This window comes from Pelophylax lessonae (genome assembly GCF_965119305.1).
Source record: "Pelophylax lessonae genome assembly, chromosome: 3".
In the NCBI taxonomy this organism is placed as follows: domain Eukaryota; kingdom Metazoa; phylum Chordata; class Amphibia; order Anura; family Ranidae; genus Pelophylax; species Pelophylax lessonae.
The window spans coordinates 135,868,304-135,893,930 of NC_138770.1; the positions used below are offsets into that span (position 1 = coordinate 135,868,304).

At 41.4% G+C, this 25,627-nt stretch overlaps 1 protein-coding gene across 1 annotated transcript in view; it reads left to right on the forward strand.

Moving 5' to 3' along the window:
- The window catches only part of NBAS (NBAS subunit of NRZ tethering complex), a 1,303,215-nt gene that overhangs the window by 304,882 nt on the left and 972,706 nt on the right, over positions 1-25,627 (forward strand). The gene's annotated exons all lie outside the window — the stretch shown is intronic.

Here is a 25,627-nt window from a genome sequence, read left to right on the forward strand (position 1 = left end):
GATCATGTAACACTAATTTGAAAAACATCTTTTAGGTACAGGAAAAAAATGTGAAAAAATGAAAGCTTGCAGGTAGAGACACTAAGAGATTAGACTATTTGTTTGGATCCTGGAATAATTAGGCTTTTATCATTTCCATTACAAATGGGACAAACACATTATAGTGGTATCCTTTATTAGCTAAAGAAAAAAAAAAGTGTTGTTAAATATCGTAAGCTCTGATTAAAGAAAACTTTGTTTTTAGGCTACTTGTTAAAGATTTTCTTGTCTAGCTGTGCTATTTATATGTATGTTTTTACTTGCCATCGTTTTCTTTTACCCATCTTGAATTTTTTACGCTCATTTGCATTTTCCTGGTGATTTATGATCCTGGTATTCCCGTTGTATGTTCCACTAATTACAGTGGAATAATTAAAACTTCTGTTGACCTCCAGATCCAGCCAACGGGCACAAATTATACATTGACCTACTTTTATTAAGTATCAAGATGTTATTTTGTGAAAATCAGAGTTTTCTAGGATATTAATTGCAGCGTAGAGATGATTGATAAAATGGTTTTTTTAGCACAAGGATGTTGGAGATCAAGCTGTTGTCATGCCTATGTATTCTCCCACATGTTTGTTGATGTGTTTATTTTTCATCAAGGAATAATAGTTGTGAAAGAACTATAACCTAATATGCAGCAATAAACCACTTGTGAGGTGAATACATAATGTTTTGTGTTTGTATAGGTGTGTGTGTATGTGTATATATATATATATATATATATATATATAATATGTGTGTGTGTGTGTCTATGCCTATGCAGGGTGTCCCAGAAGTCACCATACATAGGAAAAATTGGAAATTGTAGCTAAATGTACCAATATTTACAAAATGTTCATTACAAAATATTAACAAAATATTCTCTGTGTTGGCCACCTTTTTCTACGCACACTTGAAATTTTGCTCTCCCGCTCATGGCGAACATGATCCATGATATCTGTTGGTAAGCAAGTCATTGCATTTCAAATGTGTTCCTTTTAAAGGATCCATGTTTCTAACATTTTCCTTGTACACCACGGCTTTTAAGGCTGGGTTCACACACACGGAAATTGGATATGGGTTTCCCCCAATCCAATTCGCATGACAGGAGTGTGTGACTGGCTCTCAATGGAGCGATTCACAAAGCCTCTGAATTTTAAAAGGGTCCTATGCACGTTTTGGTCAGGTTACTACTAAAATTCAGACCTGACCCGGTGAACAGAAACCAACCAGACCCCATGCTGTGAACTGCAGCTGCATTTGTGTAAACCCAGCCTTAGTGGCCCCTCAAGTAAAATTTGAGTGGGGAAAGATCAAGGGATCTCACAGGCCATTCTACAGGTTGGCAGCGACCAATCCATGAACGTGGAAACTGTTAATCCAGCCATCGCTGTATGCGGATACTAGAATGAGGTGGTGTATGAGTTTTTGTTCATTTTTTTTCTATGTATGGAGATTTTAAGGACATCCAATATATGTGTGTGTGTGTGTGTATATATATATATATATATATATATATATATATACAGTGCATTGCGAAAGTATTCGGCCCCCTTGAAATTTTCTACCTTTTGCCACATTTCAGGCTTCAAACATAAAGATATAAAACTGTAATTTTGTTTGAAGAATCAACAAGTGGGACACAATCCTGAAGTGGAACAAAATTTATTGGATATTTCAAACTTTTTTAACAAATAAAAAACTGAAAAATTGGGCATGCAAAATTATTCAGCCCCCTTAAGTTAATACTTTGTAGCGCCACCTTTTGCTGCGATTACAGCTGTAAGTCGCTTGGGGTATGTCTCTTTCAGTTTTGCACATCGAGAGACTAAAATTTTTGCCCATTCCTCCTTGCAAAACAGCTCGAGCTTAGTGAGGTTGGATGGAGAGCGTTTGTGAACAGCAATTTTCAGTTCTTTCCACAGATTCTCGATTGGATTCAGGTCTGGACTTTGACTTGGCCATTCTAACACCTGGATATGTTTATTTGTGAACCATTCCATTGTAGATTTTGCTGTATGTTTTGGATCATTGTCTTGTTGGAAGACAAATCTCCGTCCCAGTCTCAGGTCTTTTGCAGACTCCATTAGGTTTTCTTCCAGAATGGTCCTGTATTTGGCTCCATCCATCTTCCCATCAATTTTAACCATCTTCCCTGTCCCTGCTGAAGAAAAGCAGGCCCAAACCATGATGCTGCCACCACCATGTTTGACAGTGGGGGATGGTGTGTTCAGGGTGATGAGCTGTGTTGCTTTTACGCCAAACATAACGTTTTGCATTGTTACCAAAATGTTTGATTTTGGTACATCTGTCCAGAGCACCTTCTTCCACATGTTTTGTGTGTCTCCCAGGTGGCTTGTGGCAAACTTTAAACAACACTTTTTATGGATATCTTTAAGAAATGGCTTTCTTCTTGCCACTCTTCCATAAAGGCCAGATTTGTGCAGTATACGACTGATTGTTGTCCTATGGACAGAGTCTCCCACCTCAGCTGTAGATCTCTGCAGTTCATCCAGAGTGATCATGGGCCTCTTGGCTGCATCTCTGATCAGTCTTCTCCTTGTATGAGCTGAAAGTTTAGAGGGACGGCCAGGTCTTTGTAGATTTGCAGTGGTCTGATACTCCTTCCATTTCAATATTATCGCTTGCACAGTGCTCCTTGGGATGTTTAAAGCTTGGGAAATCTTTTTGTATCCAAATCCGGCTTTAAGCTTCTCCACCACAGTATCTCGGACCTGCCTGATGTGTTCCTTGTTCTTCATGATGCTCTCTGCGCTTTAAACGGACCTCTGAGACTATCACAGTGCAGGTCCATTTATACGGAGACTTGATTACACACAGGTGGATTCTATTTATCATCATTAGTCATTTAGGTCAACATTGGATCATTCAGAGATCCTCACTGAACTTCTGGAGAGAGTTTGCTGCACTGAAAGTAAAGGGCTGAATAATTTTGCACGCCCAATTTTTCAGTTTTTTATTTGTTAAAAAAAGTTTGAAATATCCAATAAATTTCGTTCCACTTCATGATTGTGTCCCACTTGTTGATTCTTCAAAAAAATTACAGTTTTATATCTATATATTTGAAGCCTGAAATGTGGCAAAAGGTCAAAGTTCAAGGGGGCCGAATACTTTCGCAATGCACTGTATATATACAGGTCCATATACAGTATCTAACAAAAGTGAGTACCCCCCCTCACAATTTTGAAAATATTTTATTATATCTTTTCATGTGACAACACTGAAGAAATTACACTTTGCTACAATATAAAGTAGTAAGTGTACAGCTTGTATAACAGTGTAAATTTGCTGTCCCCTCAAAATAACTCAACACACAGCCATTAATGTCTAAACTGCTGTCAACAAAAGCTAGTACACCCCTAAAAGATGATGTCCAAATTGGGCCCAAAATGTCAATTTCTTCTGTGGCCACCATTATTTTCCAGCATTGCCTTAACCCTCTTGGGCATGGAGTTAACCAGAGCTTCACAGGTCCACTGGAATCCTCTTCCACTCCTCCATGACGACATCACAGAGCTGGTGGATGTTAGAGACCTTGCGCTTCTCTACCTTCTGCTTGAGGATGCCCCACATATATTTAATAGGGTTTAGGTCTGGAGACATGCTTGGCCAGTCCATCAACTTTACCCTCCGCTTCTTTAGCAAGGCAGTGGTCGTCTTGAAGGTGTGTTTGGGCCGTTATGTTGAACTACTGCCCTGCGGCCCAGTCTCCAAAGGGAGGGGATCATGCTCTACTTCAGTATGTCACAGTACATGTTAGCATTCAAGGTTCCCTCAATGAACTGTAGATCCCCAGTGCCGGTAGCACTTATGCAGCCCCAGACCATGAACTCCCACCACAATGCTTGACTGTAGGCAAGACACACTTGTCTTTGTACTCCTCATCTGGTTGCCGTCAAAGACGCTTCACACCATCTGAACCAAATAAGTTTATCTTGGTTTAATCAGACCACAGGGCATGGTTCTAGTAATCCATGTCCTTAGTCTACTTGTCTTCAGCAAACTTTTTGCAGGCTTTCTTGTGCATCATCTTTAGAAGAGACTTCCTTCTGGGACGACAGCCATGCCGACCAATTTGATGCAGTATTTGGCATATGGTCTGAGCACTGACAGGCTAACCCCCACCCCTTCAATCTCGGCAGCGATGCTGGGAGCACTTGTACGTCTATTTCCCAAAGACAACCTCTGCATATGAAGCTGAGCACGTGCACTCAACCTCTTTGGTTGACCATAGCGAGGCCTGTTCTGAGTGGAACCTGTCCTGTTAAACCGCTGTATGATCTTGGCCATGGTGCTGCAGCTCAGTTTCAGGGTCTTGGCAATCATCTTATAGCCTGGGCCATCTTTATGTAGAGCAACAATTCTTTTTTTTCAGATCCTCAGAGAGTTCTTTGCCATGAGGTGCCGTTTTCTCCCAGTGTCAGCGGGGAGCTGCATGACACCGATCACTGCACTAGGAAACACACTCGGCAAAGCTGGGCTTTTTGTGTTTATATGCCTGGGAAAGCTAGTGTATTCAGCCTATGGACGGAGATGTTGATACCACACTACAGTGTTTGGATCTTGTAACCCTCTCCACGCTGATTCAAGTTCATCTCATTGAATATCCCTCCTGCTGTTGACTTATAAGATCAGCCAATACTCGGATGATTCTCTGGACAATTGTTGTTTACCTGCTATCCCTCCCTAATGTACAGTTGGATATCAATAAATCAAATATCTTTAGAAAATCTTAATTATCAACAGTAGATGTAGCATTAATTTATCCCCTGAGGAAACCACATTTGGTGAAACATGTCGGGATCGCTACTCTGCAATTACATAGTGAACATCTTGTGTCAAATATTTGATGAATTGATAAGGCAAATTTTAAATGATGTGGTCTTTCTATGCATTTTAATTACTGTTCCAATAAAATAAGTTTATTTTTTAAGATGTTTTCACCATAGTTATTTGCACCTTAAAAATCCTTAGCTCTTATATAATTTGAGAGCATTTCTTGCTTCCTGTATACTTTCTGCCTTTATTTTTGCATTCAGCAAGTGAAATGCATGCTCAATTGGGATGAGATCAGGTGATTGACTGCCATTGCAGAATATTCCACTTCTTTTCCTTCAAAAGCTCCTGGGTTTCTTTTGCAGTGTGTTTTGGATAATTTTCCATCTGTACTATAAAGCGCAGTCCAATCAACTCTGCTGCATTTGGCTGGATCTGGGCTGACAGTATATCTCGGCCTTTTGGCTAAGATCATGTGTAGTATCTGTTCTTATCAGCATATCTCAAACTGCAGAATTAATCCAGCTGCTTCTGTCTGTCACATCATCAATACACATTAATGACCCAGTGCCACTGGAAGCCATGCTTACCCATGGCATCACACTGCCTCCAGCATGTTTTACAGATGACGCTGTGTGCTTTGCATGATGAGCTGTTCCAAGCCTTTTCCACACTTTTTTCTTCCCGTCATTCTGGTACAGATTAATCTTAGTTTCATCCGTCCAAAGAATGCTTTTCCGGAACTGGTCTGGCTTTTTAAAATGTTTTTGGCAAAGTCTTATCTGGCTTTTAAATTCTTCAGGCTTATGAATGGTTTTCACCTTGTGGTGAACCCTCTGTATTTGCTCTCGTGAAGTCTTCTCTTGATTGTAGACTTTGACAATGATACACTCACCTCCTGGAGAGTGTCTTTCACTTGTTTGGATGTTGTGAATGGGTTTTTCGTTACCATAGACAGGATCCTGCTGTCTTCCACCACTGTTGTCTTCCGTGGCCATCCATACCTTTTTTATGTTGCTGAGCTCACCAGTGTGTTTTTCTTTCCTCAGAATGTACCAAACTGTTTTGGCCACTCCTAATTTTGCTTCTATCTCTCTGATGGATTTTCTGTTGTTTTTGAAGCCTTACAATGGCCTTTTTCACTTTCATGGAGAGCTCATTTGAACGCATGATGTAGGTTCACAGGAATAGATTCCAAATTCAAATGCCACACTTATGGCCCGTACACACGTACCGATTGTCGGCCGTAAAGATTCGGCCGACGCCCGATCGGACGATTGTAGGCTTGTTAGTATGATGCTTCCGACAGCCGACAGCGCATTTTCGGCCAAACAGAATCTGTCGTGCAGGCATTAAAATTTTTGTAGGCCAACACCAGAACGGCCGATTGTTCGCCAGTCAATACAGATTTCGGCCGACAGACAGCAGATTTGCAAGACTGGGCATGCTCACAAAAGAAAAGAGACAAGGAAAGTTAACCATCACATGACATCACTTCTGCAGTCGGCTGTTGTTGGCCGACAAAATTCGTGTGCAGTCTTTTGCAGTTTTCAACAGACACAACAGCCCTGGACAAAAGACGGCCGATCGTTCGGCCGACGATCGGTACGTGTGTACGGGCCTTTAGAATCAACTCCAGACCTTTTATCTGCTTAATTGATGAAGAAATAAAGAAGGAGTAGCCCACACCTTGCCATGAAACAGCTAGCCAGTCCATCACCTTTACCCTCAGCTTCTTTAGCAAGGCAATGACATTATTTTCCTCAAAATTCTACAAACAATACTTCATAATGACAACGTGAAAGAAGTATGTTTGAAATTTTTGCAAATTTATTAAAAATAAAAAAAAAAACAATTTCCCATGTACATAAATATTTACAGCCTTTTCCATTACATTTAACACTGAGCTCAGGTGCAATCTGTTTCCACTGATCATCCTAGATATGTTTCTACAACTTGATTGCAGTCCACCCATGGTAGAGTCAGTTAATTGGACATGATTTGGAAAAGGCACATACCTGTCTCTATAAGGTCCCACAGTTAACAGTGCATGTCAGAGGACAAACCTAGCCATGATGTCCAAGGAATGGTCTTTAGACCCCAGAGACAGGATTATATCGAGACTCCGATTTAGGAAAGGGTATAGAAACCATTCTGCAGGATTTAAGGTCTCAGTTAGCATAGTGGCCTCCCATCATCCGTAAATGGAAGAAGTTTGGAACGACCAGCACTATTCCTAGAATGGGCTGACCGGCCAAACTGAGCGATCGGGGGGCTTAGTCTGGGTGGTGACCAAGAACCCAATGGTCACTCTGACAGAGCACCAGCGTTTCTGTGTTGAGAGGAGAACCTTCCAGAAGAACAACCATCTCTGCATCACTCAACCAATCAGGCCTGTATGGTAGAGTGGCCAGATGGAAACCACTCCTCAGTAAAAGGCACATGACTGCTTATCTGGAGTTGGCACCTGAAGGGCTCTCAGACCATGAGAAACAAAATTCTCTGAACTCTGGCCTGAATGGCAAGCGTCATGTCTGGAGGAAACCAGGCACCACGCATCACCTGGCCAAATACCAATCTTTCAGTTAAGCAAGGTGGTGGCAGCATCATGCTGTGGGGATGTTTTCTTCAGCCGCAGGAACTGGTAGACTAGTCAGGATCGATGGAAAGATAAATGCGGCAATGTACAGAGACATCCTTAAAGAACACCTGCTCCAGAGCGCTCTTGACCTGGGGTGAAGGTTCATCGTCCAACAGGACCACAACCTAAAGCACACAGCCAAGATAACATATGAGTGGCTATGGAACAACTGTGTGATTGTCCACGAGTGGCCCAGCCAGAGCCTAGACTTGAACCTGACTGACCGTCTCTGGAGAAACCAGAAAATGGCTGTGCACCGACGCTCCTCATCCAACCTGATGGAGCTTGAGAAGTCCTGCAAAGAAGAATGGGAGAAACTGCCCAAAAATAGGTGTGCCAAGCTTGTAGCATCATACTCAAAAAGACTGTAATTGGTGCCAAAGATGTAATTTGTGCCAAAGGTGTTTCAACAAAGTATTGAGCAAAGGTTGTGAATACTTCTATACATGGGATTTTTTTTTATTTTTACGTTGTCATTATGAGGTATTGTTCGTAGAATTTTGAGGAAAATAATGAATTTAATCCATTTTGGAATAAGGCACTTTTTCCAAATTTTGTCATGTTAAAGTCTTATTCCAAAATGGATTAAATTCATTACTGTGATCACGGAGCGCACCGCCCAAGTCCAGCAGCTGGCGCGGGACAGGCCTGATCTCGAGAGGCCATCATATGACAGCCTCCCAGAACCAGCCGTCTGCGCTGTAGCCGTCATTCGGCTATAGCGCTGTCGCCAAGTGGTTAGGCTAGTTATAAATTGGGGTAGTTGCCATTTTGTTTAACTTGCTGTATATGGTTTGGGAACACATTTGAAGTTCTCAGCTGTCATTGTTCTCTACTAGACTTTTGTATTGTCCCTGTGCTTTTACAGAGGCACGGGTTCCCTCCAAGCATACTTGCTCTTAAAAAAAAAAATGTATAAAAAGAAAAGTGCCAAAAAAAAAACCTCATACTTGCCTAGGTGAATGCAGCATTGATCCAATGCTGCAGCTGTCCCCTCTCAGCGGTACACTGAGAATTAAGCAATTAATGACCACTAATCGCTAGGTTCTTGGGTCTGCTCCGAGCACAGAGCAGTGACAGTCAGTCTCTGCTCTGAGCTCTGTCCCACCAGCACTCATAGGAGTGGAAATTTACTTGCCAGGATCACCAGGTGAAAACAATGGAAAGAGAGCCTAAAAAAATGCAGACACGACATCTAAGAATTGGTAAGCTGCATTATAATGTTCACTTTTGATTTTTAATTCCATTTTCATTCATCCATTGAAAAATATGCGCCATCATGGAGACTCTCATGGACTTAGGGCCACACTATACAGAGGGGACTTGACAAGGTGCGGCTTCCACAAATGTTTGCAATGTTGTAAAGTTAAAACTTCTGTTTTAAACAAAATTTTAATGCAAATTGCTAGAGTGTAATTAATTATTAATTATTTTGTTTTTTTAAATTGCTGGCTAGCTGTTAAGTGTGCTGGGAAATACAGGTTTTGTTTGCTGTGTACAAAGCCCTTTCATGTGTACATTACTCTAAAACCTTCTTGCTCAACCCTTTGAACTCAAAGGAGCTCAAAGGAGCCCCTTAACCACTTGCCACCCAGGGACGTGCCTGTATGTCTTTTGGTTTGAGTGGTTATACCAGGATGATGCCTGTACCTACAGGCAATCATCCTGTTACTGTTAGTTTCAGCCGGCGATTCCCTACAAAGCAGAAGTGATTTTATTGGCTAATTAGCCACTTGATCACTTCTGCAGGTGGCGGAAGGGGGTCCCACCCCCCTCCCACCGCCACCTCTCCTTGGCTCTCCGGTCCCATCACGAAGGCTGGCAGCGATGGCTGCCTGGGACAGAGAGCGAGGAACTGACGTCCTTCCCCTCTCTCTGTAACCCTGGAAATCGGGAGCGATGAGTATTCAACACTTCCGGTTCCGCCCCTTTGTTTCACTGGGCACCAAGCTACCTGGGAACAAATCTGCAATGCCAGGTTCCTGCTTTATTAATCCTGTTGCCTCATATGAAATATTTACTTTTTCCCAGTGCTCCATTGCTTTCCTCCAGAGTAAGTGCTTGTTCAAAATGCTTTCGAAGATGATTCTGCTGGTTGGTGATAATACATCTTTCTGTCTCAAGACTTGTCTCTAATTAAAACACATACATTCTTTTGCCTTTTGCAATTCTAAAACGAGATTAGAAGAGCATTTCTGCGTCTCATAAATCAGAATACGATAGTCTTCATTATCTGGCGGCCTCTTAAAAGACTTTGATGTCTTAGCATGAAAGGGTGGTTTGTACGAGATCTGTCATCCTTGTTGCATCTCCACCATGTTGTGGGTCACTTTGTAATATTTCTTTTATTAGTTCCTTTATTCTCAAAATGCGTGCAGTGACAAAACATGTGCCCTCTCTGTTTAGTTAAAACAAGTTGCTGGGCATAAACCACTGGAAGTCATTAGCAGGAATAAGAAGACCTGTGATCACTGTGCCATTAACATTAATAATACAGCAAAGGGTTGTTGGGCTTTCGAAAATGTAAACACGGCAAGTGTGTGGTTATGGAGAAAACAACAGGAAATGACGCACACTCAACTCTAACTCCTTCGTGATCAAAATATCACCAGAATGACTGCAATCACAAAAAAAAAAAAAGTTCTCTTTCTGCTTCTTTACAGGTTAGGGAGTACGGAAATTATAGGGGACCTGGACTGTGAAAGTTGTGCTCAGAGAAGGCAGGCAGAGTACAGAGGACTAGTCACCAGTATTGCTTTTATGCTCCCTGCAGCCGATATTTTTCACATTCCTGAATTACTATACAATGTTCTACACTAGGGATCCTCAAACATTTTAAACAGGGGGCCAGTTCACTGACCCTCAGACACTGTTGGGGGCCGGACTATAGTTTGAAAAAAATATGAACAAATTCCTATGCACATATTTTATTTGTAGAGCAGAAAAAACGGGAAAAACCATACAATATTTAAAATGAAGAACAATTTTTCATCAACATAAACTTAAAAGTATTGGCCTGCTTTTGGCTAATGAGTTGCTCTGTTATATACACCGGATGTGCACATTAAATACCTGCTTACTTTGTTATATACACCAGATATGCACATTGAATACGTGCTTGCTCTGGTAGTAAACAATTTCCCCTGGGGGACTTGTACCACTATGGCCTCAGGAACTAAAGTGCAAGCAGTGCAGACAAGTCTTTGTATGAACCCCTTCGAGCTAAAGACCTAACCCCCCCCCCCAACTAGTGAAAGACTACAAGTCCCAGCATGGACCCGTGAGATCTAAGGGGTCATATTCTTACATCTCAGGGGCTCATGCTGGGACTTGTAGTCCTTCACTAGTTGGGGGGCTGTCATGTCCTCAGCTCTGAGGGGTTCATGCTGGGACTAGTAGTCCTTCACTTTTATGGGGAGGGGGGTCACATACTAAAATTTCAGTGGCTCATGTTGGAACTTATAGTACTTCACTAGTTGGGGGGCTGTCACGTCCTCAGCTCTGAGGGGTTAATGCTGGAACTACTTGCAGTCCTTCACTTTTAGGAACTTCATACCTCCCAAAAATGATGGACTACAAGTCCCAGCATGAACCCCTGAGAGCTAAGGATGTGACCCCCCCCCCCAAAAAAAAAGTGAAGGACTACTAGTCCCAACATGAACCCATTAGATCTCATGGGTTCATGTTGGGGCCTATAGTTCTTAACTAGTTGGGTGGTATTGCATCCTCAGCTCTAAGGGGTTCTTGCTGGGACCTGTAGTCCTTCACTTATGGGGGTCACAACCCCCAAAAGTAAATGACTACAAGTCCCAGCATTAACCCCTACTCTTTTTATGGGTCTCTCTGCAGGGCCTTGTTCTCCATGACACACATGATCCATCCCCAGCGCTCAGTCAGCCTCACCTCAGACCTTGTGTCCTGGCAGTTCTTTCCCCTCTGACCATGCCACCTGAGATGATGGAGGAGGTGGGTGGAGCTAAACCACAGGGGGGCGGAGCAAGGGAAGAGGAGGAAGTTAATATCCTCCTCCGCTCTAAAAGCTGAGGCCTCAGGCTCGCTCTGCTTTAGGTCAGATAATGTGACGTCAGCCCAGTCTCCCCCCGGGGGTTCTGCAAGTGGCCGCTGGCTGGGTTAAGGACGATGACGGTCCGGAGTTTTAGGACCCCTGTTCTACACTGTGTTTCAGTGTGGGGGGACCATTTACATATAGGTCAGTATAATAAAAACCAAAAAGTGCAGCGCTGAAATCAGTATACAATTATATAGCTGAAAAGCTCATATAAAGAAAACAAAAAAGGAGAGGGGATAATGTCCAAATGAATAGTCCCAATATTAAGTGCAGAGATGTGAATCCACGTGCAAAATAACTTTCTTCCAGTGACACCAGGGAAAAGTGTAGGAAGGGGACACCCTTGTGCTCAGGTATAACAAGCAGCTTACCGAAATTCCGTGGCTGCTCAATTTAATGAGACAGCCTCTCCCAGCTAGTAGTAAACCAGTAGGTCAACCGATATCAAGCTCAGGTGCTTCGAAAGACTCCAAAAGCCGAAAGCCTTTCCGGTGTGTTGTTAAACCGATCACATTAATATGTGGCACACTTGGAACTTCTCATATACTCCATTGAACGTAAAGCCATATGTAGAAAGAAACAGAGGCCCATAGCGTAATCCCGTAAACCAATAGGTAAATTTATTAAAAAAACTACTTACAATTTAAAAGACAAAAACAGGCATGTAGTATGTGCCGGTCATGGATCTAACCGCGGCGTCCCGCAAGTCTCCAGATCAGCATATGGATAAACGGCCGGCTTCGTTGGGGGGCGTGTGGACGTTTATGTCTGGGATCGCCAACGTTTCGTCATAAGAAAGACTTCTTCTGGGCGTGACCCCAGACGCAACACACACGCCTATGTACCCCCACACCTATGTCACATGACGGTCACCTCTGCCAATGGGTGTTCAATCCCAGGGGGGCGGGAGTAATATGTTAATAACTCGATTCCAATAGGTTAAAAGACCAAAGGAAACCGTCTGGAGATAGGTGGTACAAAACGCTAATAGGAAGTGATGATCCGTCTTCCTTAATGCCCATTCGTTCAAAAGGCAAAGGGGCAGGGAGACGGTCGTCACGTGATGCACATCACATGATGAACAGGAAGTGATGATCAGTATCCTCCGATGACTCATCGTCATCCGGGCGGAAGTGACACGCTCACGCCCATAGCTGACAGGGTAAGAGGGCGGAGGCGGAGGTGCGGTCGTCACTCCAGACACATCCCTTGTAACAGGAAGTGATGATCCTCACTGTTCAAGAGTGGTGTCAGCAGAGTATGTCAAACCCTTGTAACAGGAAGTGACGATCCTCGCTGTTCAAGAATGGTGTCAGCAGAGTATGTCAAACCCTTGAAACAGGAAGTGATGATCCTCACTATTCAAGAGTGGTGTCAGCAGAGTATGTCAAACCCTTGAAACAGGAAGTGATGATCCTCACTATTCAAGAGTGGTGTCAGCAGAGTATGTCAAACCCTTGAAACAGGAAGTGACGATCCTCACTGTTCAAGAATGGTGTCAGCAGAGTGTGTCAAACCCTTGTAACAGGAAGTGATGATCCTCACTGTTCAAGAATGGTGTCAGCAGAGTATGTCAAACCCTTGAAACAGGAAGTGAAGATCCTCACTGTTCAAAAATGGTGTCAGCAGAGTTTGTCAAACAACACCGTCGGTATTCAGGCGCCCCTGTGTACAGAGTGCAACCTCCAACAACATAATATGGTTAAAACCAAAATACATATATACCAAGGTCTATAACGGAATTAAAAATTATTAAGGATGTGGTGGAATGCTAGATAATCATTGAAACAGGCAAAGGAGTTGATGTCCAATTCCTTCTATGTAATGAAAAATTTCTTTTACATATTTAATAATTGGCCATTGTGATACTTCATTCCATTGATATAAAACGCCATCTAGTGGCCAAATAAGTGTGACACCACTGAAGGAGATAAAAATCAAAAAGGATAAAAATTAATTATGTGAAAAAACACTGTTGGTGAAAACAGTGAAAATGGGAGTGGGTTAAAATAAGTGATATTTAATCGAATAATATAAATTAACATGTGAATGAACACATATTATTTTGTGAAATAATTAACCCTTACTTACTCTCCCTATATCCAAAATTTCCATAAATTTTTTTTTTTTTTTTTTTTTTTGGTGAGTGAATAAAAATAGTGATAAATATGTATAAAATGAAAAATATGTGAAAAATGCAAAATATTAATAAATGGAATGTGTATCACACATAGCCTCACAATTTAGAACCAGCCTGTATAAATCAAGATATACATCAACTTATGAGAAAGATTAAAAGGATTAAAAAGGTTGAAATCAGCTATTATTAATAAAACAATTTACATCCCATTCCACATTTAACCCATAGGGAATATAGGATTTTAGGCAATAGATCCAGCGAGTTTCCATCCTGGAAATTTCTCGCCTTACGTTGGATCCTCGCCAGTGAGCTTTAAACCTATCTATCCCTATAAAGAGTGTGTTTTTTGGGTTCTTGTGGTGGCATTGGTCATAGTGTTTGGAGACACTATGACCAGGGAAGCCTTTCCTAATGTTGCCCACATGCTCTCCTAGCCTGATCTGTAATTTCCTCGTTGTGCGTCCAATGTATTGTTGACCACATTTACATTGCAACATATAAACGACGTTGGTGGACGAGCAAGTGATGAGTTTATATATTTATATAGGTCAGTATACAATAAGTGAAATTGGTGACAATAATAAATAGAAGATAAGAGTTTCGCTATGAACCCATGGGAAGTCCAAAAGTAGGCATGGGAAGCTACATTCAAGTGGTCGACCAATAGGAACCACTATGGTACCAAACTGTTCAGTTATATCTCTATCCAGATGTTTTGTCAAATGTTCCCTCACAAATGCCAGTGGTCAGTAATGGTCAGCTTATATTCATTTAGTTATAACAATTTTCCTTAAAGAGAAAAAAAAAATGTTTCTGTAACTGCTTAAAAGGTTTTAACTGGAGTTAGGTTTAAGTTTGTTAGTAACTTGGGTAAAGTGCATATAAAGCTTGGTACACACGGGCCTGATATCGGCCAGTTCTTTTTCTTTCAGCCCCCTAGGTTGATTGGAAAAAAAAAAAAAAGTGTTTACAAGATTTTAATCCACACTACTATCTCCATAAGTCCCTGGGTGTCTTCATTGTTCCTCTATAGATGGGGGATTCACCCCAAGAATGGAAGTATGTGACTTGCTGGATCACCTGGTGAAAATAAAGTAAAAATAAATAAAATCAGAATACAAATGTAGTCATGACATATGAGAAGATATGAAACTGCAATATATGACCACCTTGGTTGCCACATGTTGTCCCCTGTTTGGCACAGCTATAAATGGTGGGAAAAGGCACAGAGTCAGTAAATCCTATTTGGATGGAGTAGTTGCTTCCTTTTGCACCTCTGAGTAAGGGTCTTTGTTCAGACCCTTACTCAGAGGTAAGCTGTCAATGACTTCAGTTTGAGACCATTTTGAAATCATTCAGAATATATTTGGGTGAATTGGACTTGTAGTTTATCTCCTGACCTGCTCTTTAAAGGTTGTAGCGGAGTTCCGTGGACATCCACCAAAGTGTAAGATCGCGCTGAGGGTACCTTTATATATGGTCCTGCTCCTAGTTTTAATTATTTCCTTCAGAGCTGTATTACAGAAAAACAGTTGGCTCCTTCTGTTGGCGCCTACAGAAACCAGCCCACCTCCAACCTTTTATTGATTTTGTTTCTGTGGACAAGCGTTCTCGGATTTGCCCCAATTTTGCTAAATAATTCCTTTTTTAGCTAAAATAAATTCTGACGTTGCACAGTGATAACCTGGAGGGCTTGTTCCTACCACAATGCCTTTGATAACACTTGCATTGATGTAGGTTTACATGTTTTTTAGATGTGTTGCCTTTTTGATTGACCTCATTTCACTTAGCTTATAAGTTGAAATTTAGATCAAATGCACCAGAACACAAGGAGTTGACAAGAAGGAAGTATACCGAGAACAATTTTCTTATCTCTATATAATTGTTTTATGCATGACAAATACACGGTAAAGGTGCTCTTATATTCCTTTGTGGAAGATGACATAAAATAGTTTTGTACTAAAACAAACCTTAGTGCTACGCTAAATAATATCATATAAAACAAAGCAATATATATATAAATAAAAAATAAATGACTGTTGTACAGGGTGCTCGCTCTTACTTCTCCTTTCGTGCACTTAAATGAACACATCCATATGTCATCACGATAAGTGCTGCCCCCTATAGTTGGGTTCTCACCTCAAATGATGTGACCTTGCACCTAAGCTCGGTCTAAGAACGCCTTTTTTCCTCTCTCTGGCCTGGGGATGAGTATCCGGTTAGCCCCAATACGTACTGCTTGTCTCTTCACTCCACTCCTGCACAGTGCTGTTGCACACAGAAGGTTTTTTTATCTTAATGCATTGAGATAATTAAATTTAATGTCTTTATTCAATCTGGATGGTGCCTCATTGGTAGATAGTAACATGTTAAAGGTCTTCTTCATGATCAATACATAATGCACCATTTAATCTCCCAACTAAGCAGCATAAGCACTTTGTATCTAAAGCCAAAAAATGTTTCTATATTATTTTGGGAAGTGTAAGGAAAGCTTAAAACCTCTATAAACAGACCGTTCTTATTCCTTACCATAATATCGACTTTAAATTCCTATTCCACAGCCTAGTACCCTGGTTCCCAACCTGTGGCCTTCTGGGATTTTTTATGCAGACTTTGGGGCCCCCTGCAGACAGTAGTTTGTGTTTCCTTGCTGCCCTGTAATTGCAATGATCTCTAGCAGTCTCTTGTAGTGTGACTTTAGTCTATATCTCCTAAACATTTCTCAAACAGCTCCTAAAGCATTCTCACAGTTTCTGACCATATCCTGCAGCATGCCTGCAATATCTGACCATCTTCTATAGCAAGCCTGTAGTCTTTGACCATCTGCTGCAATATGTCTTCTGTACCTGACACCTCTTGCTGCAACATGTCTTCTGTACCTGACACCTCTTGGCGCAAGCCTGCAAAATTTGACCATCTCCTTTTGCATTTCTACCATCAGTCTAAGCTTTTTATAGCATTTTAATTACTGAATATTATGTTCAGCCCTTTTGTGAATTCAGGGGCTGCACTTGAGGCCATCTATATCAAGAAAGTTGACCACCACTGGCCTAGTACTAATTTAGTTCCTAATGTTGCCTTAAACCTGAAAAAACAATAAAGTTAAATAAAAAATATACAAGCCTTAAACCTAAATGATACTAGCCTTGTTATTGAAAGAATTCATAAAATAGATGCTTACAGACCCTGTGTCAGGATCTTATATTGACACTACAATTGGTAAAATGTAGTAGTGTTTTCTGTAACTGTGTTACCAAAACAATGATCTGAGCCCATGGTAAGTGTGCCAAAAAGCAAATGCTGTCCAACTGCCGCTGTGGCCATCCTTTTAAAGCAGGGGCCTCAAAACTTTTAAAACAAAGGGCCAGTTTACTGTAATTGTGCACCATAATGGGTATTAGTGGGAAGAATAATATCCTATTGTTGGCATCAGTGAAAAAATGAATGCCCCATCATTGGTGTCAGTGGGATGAATATTGCCCCAACATTGGTGTCAGTGGGATGAATATTGCCCCATCACTGGTGTCAGTGGGATGAATAGTGTCCCATCATTGGTGTCAGTGGAAGGTATAGTGTTCCATCATTGGTGCCAGTGGAGGAATAATCCCCCATTGTGGATGTCAGTGGAAGGAATAGTGCCCCATCATTATTGTCAGTGAAAGAAATAATGTTTCAGCATTTATATCTGTCTGAGGAATCCCCAAGGACCACATTTGGCCCACAGGCCGCAGATTGGAGGCCGCTGCTTTATTATTTTTTTAAGTATTGTTAATGCATCCTTTTTCTAGACCATTAACAGTAAACAAAACAGGATTACCAGTTGCAAAGTTTCTAGTAGTAATCCATAACAACACATTAGATTTCAAAAAAGTGATTTCATTGTAGGCTGCTCTCCCGGCATTTGAGAATATCTGCCCTGAGGAGAAATAAAACTGCCTCCAGCTTTGCTTTTATCTCGCTGTCTTTTATGTTTGTGTTTGTTTTTCTGTGTAAAGTGACTTTATTACGCACCAGGCTGTCTGCAGCCTCTCAAGGTACCTGCATTGAGAAAGCTATTAGCGTGAAAAGAATCAGACCAGCTTGTATCTCTGAAAAGAGTTAACAAGATAAGCCCCTTAACCTCAGAAATCAAAAGCTGATTAGATCCTATAATCAAAATGTAAAGCAGGCGCTCGATCATCGCCACGGCAGCATATTTAGGTGGCCTTGATGCTGTTTCCTCTAACGCCTCAATATTTAATCTCAGAACTGCATAGCCAATAAATGTACCCTGTAGAAATAGCATAGCTGCCAGGCTTTCCTTTTTTTTTGAGTAGTTTGTAGTCTTAAGTAATGTAACTTACAGTGCTGAATATTTATGCTCCTCAGCATAGCTGGATTTGGCACCGTCTCTCGGGTTTGATGATTACTTTCATTAGTAGCACCTTGAAGGAGTAGCTGTGTGACATGATGATTTACCTGAGAAAGCATCTATTGTGTGAGAACTGTAATATGTGTGCAGTTTTTGGCAATTCGTACCTTCAGAATAATTTATCCACTGTATTGAAAGATTGATCTTTCTATCCATCCAGCATCTATATAAGTGTGTATGTTAGAATGTGTGTGTATATATGTGTCTGTGTGTCTATCTGTATATATTTTTATATATAGTAAACACATGATCTGGCCAAAAATGTGGACACATGACCATCACACCTATATGAGCCTGTTGGACTTCTGATTCCAAAACCATGGGCGTTAAGGCGGCCATAGAGGTTTCGAATCTCAGGCAGGTCCAGCATGTTGGATTTTTGCATGCAATTATTGCCAGCAGTTATGGCTGCTTCGAATAATCACTGTGTGCTATGCACTATTTCAGCAATCCTTGGAACCACTCTGCATGCTGGGACTAGAGTGGTGCATCAAAAGAAACAAAGAGCCGTTTAGTCTAGGATGGCAAGGCACTTCCCTGCTCCTTTCTCCTGCATACTGACACCAGACTGCCCTGTCCATGGTTTACTCTTTAATGTGAGGACTGTAATTTCTGAGAAGCAGCACTGAGAGAGAATCAGCCAGCAACATTGAAAGTTGTCAACTGCAAGTGCTGGCCTAGGAATTTAAATACATAGTTTACTGGGGAATGCCTATGTCAGGGCTTCCCAAACTTTTTTGGGCCGAGACCCACTTCTGAATACAGTTATTTTTTCGGGACCCACTTGTTTGTAATTGAATGCTATAAAGCACTACAGAATTTGTTGGCGCTATAAAAATGCAAATAATAATAATAATGCATATTATAAAGGGAGGGGGATGTTAAATTAAAAATATCAATTTACTACTTTTCAATTTATTATTGAATACGCTTGCCAGATGTTCTAAGTGAGGGGTCAGAAACCTGTGGCATATAAGCGGAGTTGTAAGTAATCAGCACCCTCATAGAAATTATAAGGCAGGCAGAGGACAGAAATCAACCACCTCAGGACAGTGATCAGCAGGCTATATGACACTCACCCTCCTTCCTCTCCCAGTGGTACACAGTGAAGGTGAAGCCCCAGTTTGCCCTCTCCAGGGCCCAGCACACCTCACCCAGAGTCTCCATGATGAGGAGCTCTATGCTGGTCTTGGTGTCTTGGCTCTTCTCCTTCAGATCCTCTACTGGGGTCACAGAAGCTGCCATGAAACTCCTGACACCGCGGGGCCACCTGCTCCTCCTTTGACTCCGAGGCTGCCTTCTCTGTCCGCTATAGCTGAGAGAATTCCGCCGCCATTCTAGCCAATACCACTGCCGCCAGCAGGACCGAGGATCAGGCTCTGCACCTCATGAACATATCCTACATAACAGCCCACATGTGTACTCACTGATGCAAGTATCCTCCTCGTGGGAAATGCAGACCAGCTTCCGTAAACTGCGTGGGTGGGGTCCTGAATCCATCGTGATTTTACTGCTCCGACTCTGTAATTTGCGTGGGCTCGCACAGCACAATATAAGTGGGCCCTCTCTCAGTGATTTCCGGCTCATCGCGACCCACTCAAACGTAGCTCGCGATCCACCAGTGTGTCTCGACCCACAGTTTGGGAACTCCTGGCCTATGTTATTGTGCTCCGTGTGTTAAGCTAATAAAAACACCGATGGTTTAATGCAATTTTAATCTCAAGTGGGTTAAATTGAGCAATAAATTGCATTGCTTTTACAAAGATGAAAATCTTTTTTTTGCTTGCTCTTGGTGTCAGAAGGCCTGTGCTGAAAACAAATGTATTGTTCTTATCCCTGCAGGTCATCCTTAAACTTACCATGTTACACTCCTTTTACAGTTTTTTTTTTTTTTTTATAAATCGTTTTCTTAGATTTTGGAGGTAAGATATTTTCATATAGTGCTGCAATACCATTCGAAAGACTACAATCCAATACTGATCTTGCACACTGATTGTAATTGTTCAACGTCATTGACTGCCCTAGAGGACTTTCTGTTGAGTCAAGCCACTCATAGATGAGTCGGTCATTTTTCATTCAAACAGCAGATTGAACGAAAAAAGATTGACACAATTTCCCCATCAGTGCATTCAAAGTGGATGGGGGAATCCTCAATCCTGTGTCTTTATATTCTATGAGAATACACAGATCAGCGCTGCAATCTACAGGCTGCATCGCTGATCGAGCAGCTCAAATCTGTCAGGGAGGTTGAACAGAAGTTCAACCTTAGTGACCATACATGGAAAGAAATTTGGCCAGTCCCTTATGAACTGGCCTGAACCAGAAGTGATCGTGTCTCCAGGGCAGGAAGTTAGGGAAAATTTCCCCAAAAGGTCACAGACAGAGAAAAAAAACTTTTCTACTCAATTCAAAGTAAGAAAAATGTTTTGGCTAGATATAAGTTGAAATGTATTTGCAGTTTAGTTTGGATTTTAGATTTCCTCTGTAATGTGTGTAGCCACTTTTACAGGATTGTGGCTGTGAATTAAACCGATGAGCATTAGGAAGAGCTTAGTACAAAAGATTGCTTCATCTGCATGTATGAATGCTCTTCCTTGCATGCTGGAAAATAAATTGATTTGAAGGTCACTTCAGTTTGATCTAATTTCTAGCGTGTTGTATGCAGGAAGTGCATCTCAATTATTTTTTTCCCACCAGGTAAAATTATCGGGCTCTGGTATACTCAGCCACTCAGTATGAATTCCTACTTTGGCTTTTTAAATATGAGTTCTGAAATTAGTTTGCGATGTTCCTTCCATCTGCTCATCATATTAATTAATTGGACAGTCCTTTATGGTTTAGTTATCTAAAATCTTTACATCGTATAAACAGTAGGACACGCTATAAAACCAAGTTAAACTTTTCAGACTTGAGCAAGTTTTTGTAATATGGTAGGAATCTCATACAAATGTAATAAGAATATTAAAATTTCACAGGGACAGGGTGCTGATCGCTTTTAACCCCAAACTGTCAAGACAAAATTCACTTGTAATTGTTAGGATTTGTGCACTTATTTTCTGTTTTACTATTGCATGCTTGACTATTGAAGGCCATACATTTAAGCCCCGTTCACACCTGAGTGTTTTGTAGCTTTTAGCTCCAAAATTGTCAACTTCCAAAAGCTTATGTATTTCAATGGAAGCTACTCCCATATGAGAGCTTGGGTGCCTGTAGCTCAACGCCTGACTCTCCAAAGAACCTTGAGCCACTCAGAGGCTGTTCTGGGCCACTTCAGACGCAAACTTGGTGCTTTTAGCTCCATAGACTTCAATGGAGAACATCTTTTAACACTGGCATTTAGCATTTTGAGTGCTTCTTAAGGCATATTTTAGGTGTTTTTAGCCTGTAGGAAATAGTCTCCCCCTGGTGTTATCCTTTAGCTAAAACAAAGAAGTTGAAGCTTGAATACACATGTAAAATGCTTAAAATGAGATTCTAAAACGCTTATATTAACTTGCAAAAATGCTCATCCTCTTTGAGTGTCCCCTGCCCCGCCCCCTGCTCCCTCCTCGCAGGATAGGAATGACCTCAGCAGGAGCCAATAGCTCCCACTGCTGCCCAGTCTCCTGTGAGAAGAGAGCGAGCACAGAAAAGTGTTTAAGAGTGGGATGCCGGGGGTAGCATTTATTGAACGTTTTTTTTACCTTAACCACTTTAGCCCCACTCACTGTGCCTCTGTCCAGACCTACGTCGCTGGACTCCTCCCCCTGTGGGCGGCACGCGCGCGCCCCGCCGGAAGCTCGCTCCCGCTGTATTCAGTCACAGCGGGAGTCGGGCCAGGGGAGGAGCGGCGGCGATCACCGCTGCTCTTCCCCGATCGTCGGGGAATCGAGTCTGGAGATCCGCTCGCTTGTGTTAACAAAGCGGGCAGATCTCCTAAGTGACAGACAGGGTCAGATTGCAGGGTTCAGCATAGCTGAACCTGCGATCTATCCCTGTGTCACTCAGTCACCTCCCCCCACACACGTTAGTAAGCACCAGGCATACATTAACCCCTCCCTCTCCAATAAAATTAACCCCTTCCCTGCCAGTGTCATTTTTACAGTAACAGTGCATATGTATAGCACTGATTACTGTAGTAATGTCACTGGTACCCCCAAAAGTGTCAAAAATGTCAGTCAAGGGTCTGATCTGTCCGCCGCAATGTCGCAATCCCGCAAAAAAAATTGCAGATCGCCGCCATTACTCGTTAACAAAAAAAACCCCACCAAAAATGACAGAAATCTTTCCCTTAGTTAGTAAACCCAATAACTTTTGCCCCTGTGAACAAGTCGGATATGACGAAACATGTCAGGGAGTGAACCTTACGGCGACCGGAAGTGAGCGGGTGTTACCTACGGAGGCTGACGCGGTGCGGATCATCAGCGAGGAAAGGGTGAGCCAGACCTTCAGCACCGATCGGTGCATCCGTGACACTGTCCGTTTGACATTGGATGCTTTTACCTATGCTTTGTTTGTGAGTACATTTCTTTTGGATTTTTGTGAATAAAAACGTGTGGAGTGTAAAACAATATCACGCTAGTGTGGTTTTCCCTTCTTTCCTTGCAATTGTGGTGAATGGGAGTATTACTGTGAGGAGGAATAAATCTTTGCAAGAAAAGACACAGTTGTTTGACATTTGACTGGAGGAGATTTGTGTTATTCTGCTCTGCTGCCTAGCCTATGAGAGTAGGTGGGCCACACTGTTCGGTGAGTTGCCACCCCCCTTATTGAGCACGGAGGTGAAGGATTTGTGGTGTGGTGACCCCATAAAAATCACATTTATTCCCAACTGGTGGAGAGAATTTTAAGAAGACTCTGTATGAGATTTTAAAGAGACTTTTATCTGTTATGTGGAGGATTACCATTTTTTACTATCTGCGCTACTTTTACTAGCTGTTTGTTCGTGATTTGTGACTTTCTTCTAGTAATCTTAATACAATAAACCAATCAAAATTCGCTTATTGCGATTTTTTTTTTACCAAACCTAGGTAGCAGAAAACAAATTGGCCAAAAATTTTGATTTTTACATTTTTTTGGGGGGAATTTCATATAAAAAAATGTGAAAAATTTTGTTATTTTTTCAAAATGTACGCTCTTTTTTTGTTTATAGCGCAAAAAGTAAAAAGCACACAGGTGATCAAATACCACCAAAAGAAAGCTCTCTCTGTGAGGAAAAAATGGACATACATTTTGTTTGGGTACGGCTTCGCACGACCGCGCAATTGTTAGTTAAATTCGCACAGTGCCGAATCGCAAAAAGTGGCCTGGACGTAAGACAGCAAAATCCTCCGGTGGTAAAGTGTTTAAAGGGTTAGTTCAGCTTTTTACAAAAACTGCCTATGCAGGTAAAGGGTGTTTGCAGATAAAAACAAACTGTGCAGTTCTGACTAAAGCTAAATCATGCCCTTGCTAAAGGTGTAGGCCATTTACAATACCCCTCAAAGTCTGACTGGGATACTCCCAGGACATTGCTAAGTGAAGCCTAGTTATTGCTGTTCACCTCCACCATCACATGGGTGAGCTTTTTCTGTGATTCAAACCCCCTCACATGCTCTCTCTGCCCTGATGCAGTAGCTCTGATCGCAATGTTTGGAGAATTCACTCTTTTTTTTTGCTTATACCCTTTTTTCCTCTGGTGATCCTGCCAGTAACACACCGAGGGGGACAACCCTCATTCACTGCACAGTATTTATGGAGAAACAACATTGCCACCCCAGACTGCTCTCCTAATTTGGCTAACAAACACCTCCCATTCTCCTAATCCTTGTTACAAAGGGAGCAGAGGTTGTGTAATTCACAAGAGATAGCTTGTAAAGTTGATAACATAAAGACTTGAGTTTAGTATGACAAAATTTGCATGTTTTCGTAATCAACAGGTTTTTTCCTGTGCTTGTAGAAAATATTTTTAGCTTTTTGCCTAGTATTAAGCTTTAACGTTCCATTTTTTTGATTAGTCAATGCTAACCGCTATATCACCCTGTAAAAGTGATAAAAAACAATATATATATATATATATATATATATATAATCATATCATTTTTCACTTTGTTCGGTATATTCTACATTAGCACCAACAGCTGGCTGTGCTGCAGTGTCAGGGAAAAGTAAATGTTAATTGCGTGTGTAGAAAACAATCATTTAGCTAAAGTGTAAAAGGCTGGATACACATTTGGCCTTTTAAAAGAGCATTGCATGCAATTTAAACGTTCTATTTCTGAAGGTGCGCCATTTACCACTATGATCTGTATTTAGATTCCACCTTTGATTAGCGTACGATCAAATATCTTGTTATGTTTGGAAACCAGCTTCAAGCAATTGTCTAAACAATTTGGATTAGAAGAATCTGAAGGATGTCTGTTATGTTTTGAATCTTAGCAGTAGTCATCTTTTTGCGACATTTAGTAATAAGACATAAACACATTTCCCATAGCAGCCAGATTCTATGTCATTTCTCCATCAGAGCACATGTTTAGTACCAAAACCCATTGGGTTTATTGATTTTTTTTTTTTTTATAGACAAAAATGTGGCATGTTCTGTATATTTAAATAGGTTTACCTAAATACGGAAAAAAATTAAAGTAGAACTATAGACTAACCTTTTTTTCCATTTTGGATAGAGTAAGTGAGAATTAGAACCCCTGCAATGTTTATTTTTGCCATCTTTGTCCAATTAGGGATATTTACTGTCACTTCCTGTCCCCCAGCCAAAACAGGACGTGAGGGGAAATCCCTGCTAATTAAGGGAATCTCTTGGATATCCCCAGGTGACCAGAACTAGTGTCCCCATTGGAAGATTTCCCTATCTATTACTTTTCGGGGGACAACCCAAAGTTTGGGATTTTCTTTTGCTTTCAATGATAATGGTAAATAGGGCAACTTGAGAGGATGAATCTCCCAAACAGGCAGAGACAGCAGTTAAAAACTGACAGGTATTCTAATCCATCTCGACTCTATCTAAAACTAAAAAAAAAAAAAAAAGTTTTTTTCCTTTAGTTATACTTTAACATGGTGCAAATGAAGAAAGACCCTCAAAAACTGGCTACTGGTCCATAAATCAAAGAGTCAAATAAGACTAAGTCCATGTTTAGCCCATGAATGTGTTAAAATTTGATTCAATGCACACTCAAGGCAGCTTGTACTTGGGAGCTAGGAGCAGTCTCTGCAGAATAGAAACATAAGCAAACAGGAATACAAGCACCATTTAAGCGTAGCAAAGATAAAAAAAAAAAAATATATATATTGCGTAATTAGAGCAACTCGCATAGAAAAGTTAAACCAGTGCTCATCTGGATCAACCACTCTCAAGACATTAGGTTCCGGAATTCCTGCTGTGTCTAGATGGAATGACACAAAGTCCTACTAGGTATCTTCGGGTGAAGGACCGCAGCCTTCCGGTTGCAGCGTGGAACACACTAGGGAAGCGGACATGAGATCACTTTTGAAGCGGCGTGAGTGTGGCTACGCGTTATTGAGCATGCATACTCCTTTCTCAGGCCATCCTATGTATTGAAGTACCAATACAGT